The 14,583-nt window shown below is 38.5% G+C and overlaps 1 protein-coding gene across 1 annotated transcript in view; it reads right to left on the bottom strand.

Moving 5' to 3' along the window:
* The window catches only part of shank3b (SH3 and multiple ankyrin repeat domains 3b), an 85,498-nt gene that overhangs the window by 54,724 nt on the left and 16,191 nt on the right, over nt 1-14,583 (bottom strand). Inside the window, exon 2 of the mRNA XM_041976921.1 lies at nt 10,012-10,457. The gene's annotated coding sequence lies outside the window, so the exon portion shown is untranslated. The remainder of the gene's footprint in view (nt 1-10,011; nt 10,458-14,583) is intronic.

The raw sequence follows: 14,583 nt of genomic DNA, 5'->3' as shown, positions 1-14,583 counted from the left end.
GGGCCAACACAGATGGAGACAAACAGCCATTCACACACACTCTCATTCCTAGGGAGAATTTAGGGTAACCTAGGGAAGCCGGAGAACCCAGGGAGAACATGCAAACTCCACACAGAAAGGTCACCACGTGTGAAACTTCTCCCCAGGCTGCGGTGCTAACCACCACACCACCGTGCTGCCCTATGATTTGATAGTTTCAGACTTCTATTCTTTCAGAGTTTCTGATTAAATATTCCTGCAATGTGACAGATTTGTGCTTTTGTGTAAAAGTAACACCGAACTTTATTCTTTGCCTGCAAATACTCATCTGGAGACAGACAGCAGCTCAAATCGTAGCAGCAGCAACTTACAGCGGCACTTCCTGCAGCTGCCACAACCTGCAGGAAGCAGCCTGCAGCTTTCCAGAGCTGCTGGCTGGAACAGCCAAGCGGCAACCTCTGACGGTGAAATGTGAAGCCTTTGCGGAAGTGCAAAACATGGCAGTTCACCCCTCCTCCGCTAGGGGCTGGCTCCAAAACAGAGCAAATCCCCAAACATATTTGCAAAGACCAACTTCACAGCAGAAATAAACATGTTTAAAGCCTGGTACAAAAAACATTTTAAGATTAATAAGTCAAGTTTACCTTCATGACAACTGTGAGGGGGGTGAATTTTTTTTCTAACTCATCCATTTAGATGTTATGCCCTTTTCATTGTTAGGTATCCTCGGAAAGAAGGGCAAGTGCAGCACAACTGCAGTTTTAGCCGGCTAACAGTGCGCCTTAGCTTTAGCCCGCCTACCTCTATTAGCTGGTTAGCTACCGTTAGCTCCGGGTTAGCTCGGGTTAGCTCGCGCTTAGTTACAAGCAGCTCAGAGTATGATGGGTGTCAATCATCCACCCCCACCTTCACAGTCCCCCTCCCAGCTCCACCTCTTTGCCCATTTTTGGATTTTCCGGGAATGAAAACACGTGTGACGCTACCAAGATTGCGATGGTGGGAACAGCCCAACGAGCTTTAATTCAGCTCTTCAGAAACTTATGGGTGATGTCATGGAGGCTCCGTCCATCTTTTATATACAATTTATATTGTAATTTATTATGAGTTACACTTTAATTGATTAAACTTAAAAGCAAACTGAGCTTAGTGACAGCTGTTCAACCACAAATCTGCAGTGGCAGAGCTCCGACAGAGTTTCTGAATCCCTCACCGTCAAAACACTATAACACTTCTAATCTAAAACTATACTGTAGTTTTTTTCTGACTCAATTTCCTATTTATTTCTTTGCTGGAGAATTTGTGCCATATTTTATCTCATAAAGAGCCAAATTTTTAATTTAATGGGAATAAATGTGGCTGTTTTTACAGTAAGTTTTCTGCTTTATTTAGTACTAACTGACACAAATATAGCTATCATTATTTCAATTAAAGACAGGTAGCAATTAATTTTATACTAGCATGTGCTGATTAGCACAGCAGCTACGACATAGCAGCTAACACTACCAAATGATTCTGACTAATTGTAGTGCATGGCATGCAAACTGTTGCAGTTCTGCAGTAAGAACCAGCCTGATGTGCTGTATCACATAATGCAATGTACTGCAGCGGTCTCTAAACCAAAATGTGTTATTTCTTAAATCTTATCATTATCATTATTATTATTATTATTATTATTATTATTATTATTATTATTATTATTTAATAATGAAATATTTCACTACTGGTTACTTTTCTTCCTCTACAGGCCACGCCCCTCTGTCCATCAGTCTGATAAATAAATATTACCGTGGTGTCATAAAGATGCAGAATTTTTAAATTTCTTCTACAAGCTAAAATCGTTACTGTGTTTCACAGATTTCACTGAATCTTTTTGTGCCACCAAAAACAGCAACTTCTTTATGAATAACCGAACACGTCTGATCTCTGCAGCTTCTCTCAGTTCATCTCACACATAGACATCTTACATCAATCCTTCACATTTCAAAGTCCCACTCCAGCAGGTATTATTTCTATAAAAACATACATTTTCTGTGATGTCTTGGAGATGAGCCTACACATTTCACCTCATTAATTATACAGGATTTATAAATATGGTGATCAGGCCCCACCTACCAGCAGATGGCGCTGTCTGTCCCGTTATATTCGGGTAATTAATTAAACGTCTGATATAGAGAGCAATTCTAAAAAAAAAAAAAAAAAAAAAAACTAATAAAACAAGCTAAAATATTTAAGTTCTGATTAGTCTTTTTTTTTCTTATTTTTTTTGTCTCCGAATAGCTGAACTGGTTGCAGACATAACCCTCCTGACTGCAATGCATTTTACACAAAGACCTAAAAAAATTGCCTGGAAAAGAACTCAAAATAAACTTGCCTTGCATAAATATTGTGACACTGGTTTGGAGCAGAAAGAGGTCAAGTTTAAAACCCACTGACATCAAAGCAGCAGCCAGATTTTCAGAGAAAGAAATGAATGTTGATGCAGCTTTTCTTCCATTTTGAGTCATCCTGTTTCTCTTCTCATTCTTCCCTCATTAACACCTCTGTTCAAATGCTCCTTCGTCAGGCTGAAAATCAGACTTTCACACCTCAGTAAGCAAAACGTCTCTGCTGCTGCGTTGGCAATCACAGCAAAAAAGAGCAACTCCTTTTTATCTTTATGCTTGCTGTTGTAAATGTGAATGGGTCCTTCAGGTAATACTCAGTGGGAGCAACAGAAGCTTTGTGTTGTTTTCCTGCTCTCTTCACTGCAGAGTGCTGTTATGTAACATCTCGAGTCAGTCCTCAGGTTTCCTTCAGGACCGATCTAATCCAGGATGTTCAAGCTTCAAAGTCATTGTCCTGGAAGGTGAAATTCTTGTTGGCTCAGAGCAGCAGGAGGCTCTGTCCTGAAATAACTCGGGGTCATCATTTTAAGCATTTCCCGCTTTTGTCCTGAGCAGAGCCGCTGTCCACCCACACAACATGAACAATGCAGCAGCTACGCTGGAAATAACAAAACGATCTGAAATGCTTTAATCCAGAAGATATTTGTCCACTTGGCTCTGAGGCAGCGAGGCTGTGAGAAGGCGTTTCAACTAGTAATGAGGTTAAAAAGCTAAAAACGTATCTGATGGTAAAGTTCAGAGAGATGCTTTCCTACTTGGAGAAAAGGTTCAAGGAAGAAAAAGGAAACAAAACCAGAGGTCATATCAGCGAGTGTCGGCCATATTTATTCTCCTGAATAAAATACGTAAAATGTTTAAAATGACTTTTACAAAAAGTCATTTCATCTCTCTTCGTATGCTTCAATTCTTTAAAAACTAACAGCAACAAAAAAATTAGCTATACATACACACACACACACACACACACACACATATATATGTATGTGTGTACTCTTTCTAATAAAAAAGTGAATTATTGATCAGAAGAAAAGTTAGACTTGAGCACATTATTACAAACATCTACAGGGCCAGTTTTGAAATCATAGATAATGAGCAGGAAATATGAGACAGACTAAAGGAAAGAGGCTGGTGATCTGGAAAGATCATCAATGCACCATAAGATATGTAGCAGGATATAAGACCACATGAAATGTACTTCAATGGGGGTCTTGAAGGTCTTTTATGTTCATTTTCACCTCCTGATTTTTCTCTAGAACTTCTGAAAAACATCTTTGTGTGAAAGTTGAAAATAATCTTAGGTATTTATTGCACAGAGTCATGTTTAGCAGTCTCTCACCATCTTTCTGAGAGAAGCTGTTTTAGCACCAGTTTATTTAAGAGAGAACATCCCCTTTGTCTAATTGGCTGAGTTCAGGAAGCCTGCAGAGGGGCAGCCAATCAGATATCCATCTTTAAATAAACAAAAATGAGTTTCACAGGCACAAGTTTGGTGTCACGTCTTTGTGGAAGGTTTTTTTTCCTCCATTTCTGTTCATTAAACCATTAAACCTAATATAGACTTCTTCCATTAACCACTGTGTTGATCAGCTGATTTATATGAAACCAATTTACTATGGTCACATACAATAACTTGATTCAAGCTTCTCAGATTTGGAAATTGTAATTTTTATTTAGAGCTCTTGATAAAAAGTTACTTTTTTATTTGAACACCCCCAAAACCCCAAAACAAGCTTTCTGTTCTAGAACGAAACGTAAGCCCTACCCTGACTCTGTTACCCTCGTAACTGAGTCCATGAAGTAAACCTCCTCGCTGGCAGGTTCACCATAAAGAAACCTGAGTTTCTACCTGCCTCCTCCCATTTGAAGCAGCTGTCAGACATGTGTTGTCCATACCAACGAGATTCCAGGGATATCTCATCAAACTGTACCATCTTGCACTCATTCAGATTCTCTAGATCTACTGTTGGCCTCTCTGGATCCCAGCAGACGGTGTCTCCTCACCATCCTCTTCCTCCTTCTGTGATGAAGGAGATCAGTCTGTTTCTGTATATTTTAAAATACCATATGTGGAAGAGTATTTTCAACAGCAGGGTTTCCTGCTGTGGTTGACTAAGTTCTACAGGAGACTATCTTTAACTGTGGGGGTTGAAAAACCTTTATATCAAGATATCAGGTGAGAGGACATATATCATATGAGTTAAAACAGCATTTGTTGGGGGGTTTTAACAACTAGTTGCAGAAATAGCAGCAAAATATTTAATTTCTATATCAACCAGTGTGAAACAGAGATAAAAGATCTACAATGATGGTCTGGAACATTACCTCTGTAAAAGATGTATTTATTCTTCATCTTTAGTTGCCTACATGTGTTTTTCCCAGTGGAACTGAACCTAAATAAAACTCAGATTTTATTATATCAACCAATATCAACCCACATGCTCCAGTTTAAATATCCAGTCAGTCCACCCAGGCTGCAGTTTTGTCCCATGATGCTTCAGCAGAAGCAGCAATGTTCCCTTCTTTACAAAATACATCGTCATCTTGTCCGCACACTTGCATAAGAACTGGCAGCTTTTTGTCAGTGGTTGCCATGGTGAATCCAGGTATCGGCGATCCATTGATGACGTAGTTTTATTGTGGTTCTCAACTATGAGTAAAGATACTCAGAGTTGATTGAACCAACTGAAAGCAGCTGTTCTGGAACCGAAAACACAGTGTTGCTCAGCTCAGAGTAAGCTCTCCCAAAGCTATCCCAGAGTTTCCGACATGACTCAGAGGTAACTGAACCTGCTTTCTGGAACAGGCCCCAGATCCGTTTCCACCAACGGTGGCGACTTGGGACACATTTTTTGTGCGTTTCCACACATGAAAACTGGGAAGGGTACCCTAATATCTAACCCGACTTATTATATTTTGAGACCCTTCCGTCGGGTACAAATCCAACCGATCCGACCCAAAATGGGGGGGCTTGACACACTGTGATTTGTTGATTGGTTGAAATAAAGTAACTTCCTGTGCAACCTGGCATTAAAACAAAGCAGGAATGGCTGAACATGAAGAAGCTGTGATGCATCAAAGCATGAAATCTGCACTGTACCGTTTAACTTATCTAGTATCTAGTTATCTGTTGCTGCTTTTAATTGTTTTGTTTTATATGATTTTATTCTGACTTTGTTATGACTTTTACACACCAGTTTGATTATGTCTTAATGAGCACATTGAATTGTCTTGTACATGAAAAGTTATACATATTAACTTGCTTTGCCAAAACAAGCAACCAAATCCATGAAAACGACCCCAAAACAAGCAATTAGGTTAATAAAAAAGAAGCTATAACCACAAATCTGTACCAACCACTGTCTGGCAAACACAGGCCACCTGAACCTACAACAAAACATGGATCCTCTCACATGGAGCAATTAGTCAGGGATAGAAAGAATATTTAAAAGCAGAAATACCACAGTATAAACACACTGATGAAGGCCAGCAAAATGTCCACATCCACTGTGTTGTTTTAGAAAGACATAAATAAACAATGACTGTAGGTTAAAACGCTCATTTCACCTTATCAGACACTATATTGATTATAATAATTACATTTAAATTAGTAATAGAATTATTAATTTAATGTAAGAAAGTAATGTTTTTACTAGGTAAAAAAATTTATTGAAACTTTTTTGATATTTAAAAATTCCTCTTAGAAATAAACTAATCTACCAACATGTTTAAGTTATCAGTCAAATCTCTTCAATTTACAACATAAAGGTTTAATTTTTAAACATAAATGATGAGCCTAATTTCCCAAATAATCAATAAAATATTCATCCATTCATTATCTGTACCACTTAGTCCAATTAAGGGTCGTGGGGAAGCTGGAGTCTATCCCAGCAATTAACAGACGAGAGGCAGGTTCACCTGGACAGGTGGCCAGTCCGTCACAGGGCCAACACAGAGAGACCACTCACGCTCACTCCTAGGTTAAGCTAACATGCATGTCTTTGGATGGTGGGAGGAAGATGGAGTACCTGGAGAGAACCCATGCATACAGGGGGAGAACATGCAAACTCCACAAAAAAGCCCCTGTTTGAACCTCCAGCCAAGGTTCGAACCCGCGACCTTGCTGTGGCAAACCACGCCATCTTCTCTGAACTACAGTAAAACTGAAGTTGTCCTGAAACCGAACAGAAAAATTTTTTTAGAAACTCATGCAGGTTCAAATGAACCAAAGGCCAATATTAAGGTAATTATCTTCAACTCACCTCCGTCATAATGCTCTGTATTAACATTTTTCTGTTTCTCGGTTCCGGGATGAGCGTTTATGTCATGTTAAAATCTGCTAGCAACACACTGCTACTTCACTCAGCAATGTTCAAGTACAAAAAACAACTTTTGACATGCAATAATTACAAGCTTATTTTAAGGAAAAATTTGTTTAAAATCAGTTAAAATAACCTGAGAATAATGTTTCTGTACTGTTGCATGCTGGGAGGAATGAAGGAACAGTCTGAAGGGTCCTCCTTCCTTAATATTAATATTAAAGTTAATTAAACTCTTGATGTGTTTGTTTGGATTCTTAAATACCTGATTCTATGCTTTGTTTGTTTTTTAAGTCCTGGAGGCCTCCTGATGCTAACAGGATATTATTTCGCAACAGACTGGTGCATCAGTGGCATACAGTAGTTCAGTTTGTACTCCATTTAATTACAGACTCTTTACAATTTCTCTGGTAATAGAGGTGGATAAGTTCCTCTGATAAGCATCGGTTTGCCTGTTAGAGTCGCTTTATGGACTGTAATGCAGCTCACATGCAAATTTGAGCTTTTACACAGAATTCATTAGAGCGCCAGATTTTTACCACAGAGCAAATATTTGCATTTGTAAAGAAATGTGTGACGGATGCTGAACAAAAATGTCAATCAACCTAACTATCTGTTTAAGGGTGTTTCCAGGGCTGAACATGAGACTTTTCTGTGGAAGCCAGTGAGAATGAGATATTTTCTCTCCCTCAGCCAGCTGGTGAAAGCAAACAGCTGCGGATGCATTGCTGGATCTGTTCAAGGTTTCTTTCTGTTGAAAGGAAGTTTGTCCTTCTCACCGTTACAAGCTTCTGCATAGAGAGAAATAATCACGTTTCTCTCTATAATCCTATAAGATTATTACTTTGCTGTGTAAAGGCCCCAAAGATCATTTTAAGGCCATCTAAACAAAAATAAATGAATCATTTGAAAGCAGCAAAGTTCAGCCAGAAAGATAGTTAAAGCTATCACAAAGACATAAAAAGAGAATAAACCCAGTTCAACGAGACAGAAAACAGAGATTCAGAATGACCATAAACATAGAACAACGGCAACGAGACACTAATGACTGCGAACAGACATGAGCCATGAGAATAAAAGCAAATATGAAGAGACTCAAATGACAGCAAAGACGTTTGAAGTAATGGAAAAGAAGCAGCTCAGAAGCAGCATGTAACATGCTGGTCCAGAACACCACCACCTTCCAGGGACAGGTCTGTAACTAGGTTGTGTTTGGACCACAGACTTCCATCCTCTTAATTTGTTGGGTTTTCTTTTTATTATAATTGTTATTATTCTGATTTGACCCGGGACGTCAGCTCTTTCAGCTGAGCTGCTGCTGTCCTACAGACATTGATATCCCTCAGACTTGTCTCTTTTTCTAAGTGTTACTGTTGGTTTCATGTTTAATTAACATGTTTCTGTAAAGAAAAAGTGAGCTGTGCTCAATATTATAGCCCAAAGAGCAGCTATCTTAAAAATAAGCATATCAGCCCGAGAGTTTTAGTACCACTGATGAAGAACCAGAGCCAACAGTCATGTGGTACTCAAAATCCAGATGGTAGCAGGTGTTTGTGGGTTTTTTAGTCCTGTATATATAAAAAATGGCTAAATAAGCTAAATGGCCACAAACACTTTAAAGAAAACAAAGATGAGTTTAAAGGGCAACTTTACAATCTCCCAATTTAATGAACAATGTCAATTAACTGTTTCACATCTATCTCCTGGTGATACTTTAATAACCAGTTAACATGACAGCAAAGAAAGGAGACCATGTTTAACTACGAACAGGAACAACCAGGTAAAACTCGACAAAAACAACCAGATTCACATCAACCATGAAAATACACAAAACTACTAAAAGACTCAAAACGACCATGAAGAAACAAAAGGGATAGCTAACAGACACAAAGCAATAGCAAGGCCTCTAAAAATTCCCAAACCTTATTTGAACTGGTTTGAACTGGTTGGTGGATTCACCGTGATGTCATCAGTGATTAAAATCTGATTCGCCTGAGCGTCACACTTCTGGATGACTGATGTCTCAACACAGTAAAAGAGAAAAGAAAAGCAGAACCCAGACCAATGCTGATCGTTAGTGTTCACACAAGTGCTGTATTATACGCTGTTTCAATAAAGTTTGGAAAAAATTAAAACAACACTCTGAAAGCCAGACTGTGAAGAAAGAATACCGCAACAGAAATAAGACTCGGACGGACATGGAGCTGGACGTGACGTTACTTGTCCATCTTTCCAGCTGCAGCTACCACAGCAGCCACCACTGAAGAAGAAACCGATCGATGAAGATGTAGGATGACTATTGAAGATAAGTTTCAGATCAAACACTGGAATTATTAGTTAAGAATAAAACCTGGCTGAGTTATGTTGTCTAGCAGCAGAAGACTTCTATAAGCTGGTGTTGACATCCTAACATGTCATGAAACTGCCGTTTGCACGTATAATCTATTTTGGGAAACTGCTGGTTATGATGGAGCCGGACAATGTAACCAGCAAATTTAAGTCCTTCCACTTTGGCTCAGGTAAAACTGGTGTGAACACAGACTGGTTCACCAGAAAGCACCAGACACCAGAAGACTAAAAGACTTAAATTTCAATCACTTCAAAGGAATTTAGGGACTGGAATGAGAAAAACATAAGAAGTCTGAAAGAAAACTAAATTAGGCAAAAAAGAGACTTAAAAGAGACGAAGAGAATGACACACTAAGCTCCAAGAAAAACCACAAAGACTAAAATCACCAGAGACTCAAATCAACCATAAAGAGACATAAAAATCATATAAATGAGATTTTACAGAAGATACTTAAAAAACAGACTAAAAAGTCTGAAAGACACTAAATCTGACATCAAATGGTTTAAAAACCACCACAAAGACAAAAAAACCAACCAAACAGCAGCTCAAACGACAAAAAATGTTAAATTTACTCTAAAACTTTAAAAACTGGAAAGACATGAAACGACCTCAAAGAGAATTTAAGACCAGGTTAAAGATACATTTACTTTGTGACTTTGAAGCTGTTCAGGACAACATGTCTGAATCAAAGATTCCTTAGCAACCACATCTGCGTGGATAAATGACAACCAAAAGCTTTTAGAGGCTTCAGGATCCGCAGAGACCGGGATGTGGTCATGTGATCGGGACGTTTGTGGTCAGAGGGAGCAGCTGGTTAGGACATGAGGGATTTCAGACACAACTTGGTTCCCAGTCTAACAGAAGTTCTTGTCCCGTTCATGAGGTAAAACGTCAAATTTCACTGATTAGTGGACTAACCACAGAAAAATGGCACACACACAGAACCAGACCCAGAAAGGAAAACCAGTAACCAGACACTCACCTGTCGTCAGCAGTCCCATCAAACTTTTCCACTGGCCTTTACTGATTTCTGCTGATCTCGTCTGGTTTTTCCTGGTCTGGTTTTGGTGCACTCTTCAGACTGGCCCGCTGGTTCGTTGCTGGTTATGGCCTGGTTCCGGCTATTCTCACTGGTTCTGGTCCAGTGTGAGGTGGCTGGTTCCTGTGTTAGATTGATATTTGGTTGGAAGGCCTTGAGCAAAGTTCCTGATGGAGCAGATGTGTTATATTCCTGTTGTAGGAGCAGGATGAGTACTTTGATGAAGTATTTCCTGTGGCTGTAGTAGTTCCTCTTGTAGAATGAGTCCACAGCTATTTTAATTTGAGTGAGCCGGTATTTTCTGTAGTTTAACTGTAATTTATGTGTAGTAATCCTGCAGGGGAGTTCTCTGAGTTTCAGACTGTATTCTGGAAGTTGCCCTGCCCATCCTGTAGAAAGGGAGGAAAAGGGGGAGGAAGAGCAGGAGGAAGGTGGGTGGGAGGTAAAGGAGAGGAAAGCCAGGATATGGAGGAGGGGAGGGGAAAAAACAAGTCAGGAGATGGAGGAGCAGTTTTAATCAGAGTTACACCAGATATTCAGATAGTTTAACAGTTTAAAGTTTCTTTTCATTTATATCAACTAAATTTGTAATTTGTTCGAGTCCTTTTATCTGCAAAAAGACTCACAAAAATACACAAAAAACAACACATCAACTATGCGAATGGTTATATAACCATCATTTTCAGCTTTAATCTATTCTTTTTATAGATGAACTTAATTCTTTAATGTTCACACCAAAACAAAAAAAGAGTGGAAAAATGTATATTATGCGTTTTCTCATTTCCTTGAGAGACCAATAAGAATCAGTGTTTCTTAATCAAATGGTTGAAATTATGGTTGATAATACAAAAACTTGATTCACTTTTAAAATAACTAATACCTGCTTTGGGCATTGGATACCCAAACCAAATGGAAGAGATGGCTCAGACAAGTTTACTTTGATCATTTTTAAATAAGATAAAATGTATAAAGTGACACATTTGTTGTACCAAACAGTAAAGCAAGCAGTTAAAGATTATAGTTATAGTATAATAGTTATTAAATAATAGAAAAATACAATTTGTGTATTGGTGAAATATAAATAAACTTTATATGACCACAAAATGTTCCAAAAATACTACAAAGTGTCACAGAAAGTCCACAAAAAGACTAAACAGCCCAAAAGATAGTAAATGACAACATAAAAAACACATGCAGACAACAACGTACAGAATGGCTGCACGGAAATTCGGCTTTATGTAAGTGTTTTAATTACAGCAAAAGGTTTGAGGAATTCAGGGTTTGACCAGAAACTATAAAATTAGTTGTTGTTGGAGAGTTGGCAACAAAGGGACAATTTCCAAGGCCAGTACAGTTATATTGTGCATGGGGGCTTAAAGAACACTGAACTAAAACCTGGCAGTAGCTAATAACCTCTGGTGTTTATCTTACAGAGAAAATCATGTTACAGAGAGAATTCTATTCCCTGACTTTAGCTTGTAAGGTAGTGCCTCCCTCCGGGTAGAATGAACAGAAGGTGTCAGAGTTTATCAACGATGGAGTGTTTAAATCCATCCTAAAGGCCCTGTGTAACAACTTGTAAACTTTTATCTGCAATATCTGTGTTGGCTGCCATCCCACCAGATAAACTCAGAGGGAGTTTACCTGTTAGACTGAATAACATCATTATTCTGGTAAAACAGAGTCAGGAGAAGAGAGCTCCGTTCAGAACAAACCTCTGGTAAACCATTAGCTTATGCTAGCATACTGGCAGGCAGCTGGTGGCCTGCTAATTGCTAACAGCATGCTAGCCAGCTGGTCTGTGTGGGTCTGACTATGAAACCAAACTGTTCCCGCAGCAACGCAGACAGCAGGAGGACATGTTGGAAACAAGAAAACAACTAAAGAAAATAAGACTTGATATTGATTAGAAGTACTTCCTGTGACTCACAATTCCTGTTTCCTGTGTCGGTTGCCAAGGAAACGGATGTTTGGCAGGAAAAATCTGAGAAGCTGGACAGTGCTGATAACACAACGAATGCTTTATTCCTGTATCTTTGTGAGGATCCTATTTGACTGGAATCTGATTTTAAAGCTGAACCCTCAAACAGCCCAGTGATGAAGTGAGGGCTGGATGCCCCCACAACGTCTACAACTTATCGAAGTCCCCACAAACCCAGAACACACATGCATGCAAACACAATGCTCGTCATGGATGATGTTCAGTCAGTTTGTGGTGTCAGACACTACTGAGTAATAAATATGATTTCATAGACTTAGTGGAGAACAGCCTCTTACTCCACCCACGTCCACATAGATTAGTATTTAATTTTATAAGCAATGCCTATTAACTCCAAACCCTGCCCCGTCACACAAACCAGTAAAACTGTATGTAGGCAGAGTTAGATGATCCAACCACAGGGCACATTCCACTGCACATGCATTAAATGTGTTTTATATGTCAGGCTATGTAGGCCATATATATATATGTATATACTCGCCATATATATATATATATATATATATATATATATATGTATATATATATACATATATATATATAGGCTGTCCTTTGCCACTGATGCACTTACTACAGAAATGCTTTATGCTATAAGCAAGCAATGCTTCTTCACAAGCAACAGCCAAACCTACACTGTAATTAACCCTAAACGTTTGACTGCTGAACTTTGCAGTATTTTTCTCACTTTGGTGTCCTGTAACAAAGGCTAATTTGGCATCAGTCTTGCATCCTGTCCATTCTTTAAATGATCATAGTGTGTCTTTAAAACAGCCATTGTGTTGATATCCAGTTGCTAGAGTGTGACGCAGCTTTATGAAGTGTAAAATTGCTGTAAGCTTCTACAGGTGCCTGTTGTGGCTGCAAAAGTTTTCTCAGCTCATCTGGACAAATACAAATTTAATACATTAAATTTTATAGCAGCAAAAATAAATAGCTGTAGCCTACCCTTAAAATAAACAGACAGTTGCAATCAATACTGCATTGCAAATTAAAACATTTTTATTTCATATCAAACCTTTATTTATTTATTTATTTTTATTTTATTTTATTTATTTACCAGGACAGTGCATATTAACAACAGTAAACCTGTAATATGCCAGAATTAGCCAAGGGCTAGTTTTCATCTGTAGTCCTGTTGGCCAATTTTACAGTGGCACCCTAGGTAAAACATAAACTGGTATAAACAATAGACAACAATAAATACAATAGTAGTATTAAAACTGTGTTAGACCATTACAGAGTAGCAGCAGCAGCTGAGAAGCAGTAGCCACCAGGTTGTCATTTACGAACCTGGATGCTCTGCTACCCTCCCTCCACTCTCACCTTACCAGCCTCCAGCTGCAGGAGCAGCAGGTCAGGCAAGGAGGTCGTCATCATCACAGAATACTGTAGCTTCTTTTAAATTTATAATTTGTTTGGTCTAGTTATTATTTATGAGGAAATTGAGTAGAAATCAAATGAGCATTAAAAACAGAAAATGCATATAAAAAACTTCTTTTTGACGGCAATTTGGCGCCCCTTCCAACAGAAGCCGCCCCAGGTGACCGCTTTGGTTGCCTATGCCTAGGACCGTCCCTGGTTGTGAAATCTGGTTTCTCAGCCTCAGGACAGTACAAACCAACAGCTCCAGCAATGCGCATATTAAATGTCACCAAGGGGGTGTGTGATACAAAATGTTTCCTGTCAAAACAATACCATTAGTTTATAGCTCTTTATATTTTTGCTCATTAAAGTAAAAAATACATCATGCAGCTGTTAAGTGTGAATTAATATCTTTATTGTAAGGGCAGTATAAAATAATATATTTTATGAATATAAATAAAAAATGTGTCATGCCTACACCCGCCTCTGGGGTGCGCTCCACTTCTCCCGAGTACTAACCACCGGTTCCTGCACTACATCACCCAGAATCCCTCTGTTCCAGCCAACTTGGATCTCACCTGCATCCCATCATCTTCACCAGTCTGCACCTGATCTCTCCCTATATATACTCCCTGTCCAGACTGATGCATCATGTTTGTCTATGTTTTCTAGAGGCTTAATTAAACACTTTGGCTCTGTACCTGCACTTGTGTCCGGCTTCTCCCTCTGGCTTAAATGTATCCTATAAAAAGTAAATTAAATACTAAATATATTTTTGTAAAAGAATTAGACTACAAATTAATATAAAATTGACAAAATAATTAAAATTGAAAAAACACGGGTTAAAAAAAGTAAAATATTAAAACACAACATCATCTTCCTGAGTTCCTGACATCTGATAGGCTATCATAATTATGTGACACAGAAGTTTATTTAAAGAAGTATTGAATCAGATATTTTGGCTGGTAGATAAAGTATTGAGTCCACAGTATTGACACACCTATCCATATGTTACTGTGCTAATAAAACAAATCAGAAGCAAGCAGTTTTAATGTTGGAAAGGTATGTAGTGCTACTTTAAGGAGTTTTTTTTATTTATTTATTTTGTTAAAGGAACTGGAAGAGAGATTAGCTGACAGTTGTTTGTTTTCATT

This window comes from Melanotaenia boesemani, chromosome 23, assembly GCF_017639745.1.
Source record: "Melanotaenia boesemani isolate fMelBoe1 chromosome 23, fMelBoe1.pri, whole genome shotgun sequence".
Lineage (NCBI taxonomy): Eukaryota > Metazoa > Chordata > Actinopteri > Atheriniformes > Melanotaeniidae > Melanotaenia > Melanotaenia boesemani.
Note: the sequence above shows the minus strand (reverse complement) of the source record. Positions and strands in the feature narration are given on the sequence as shown.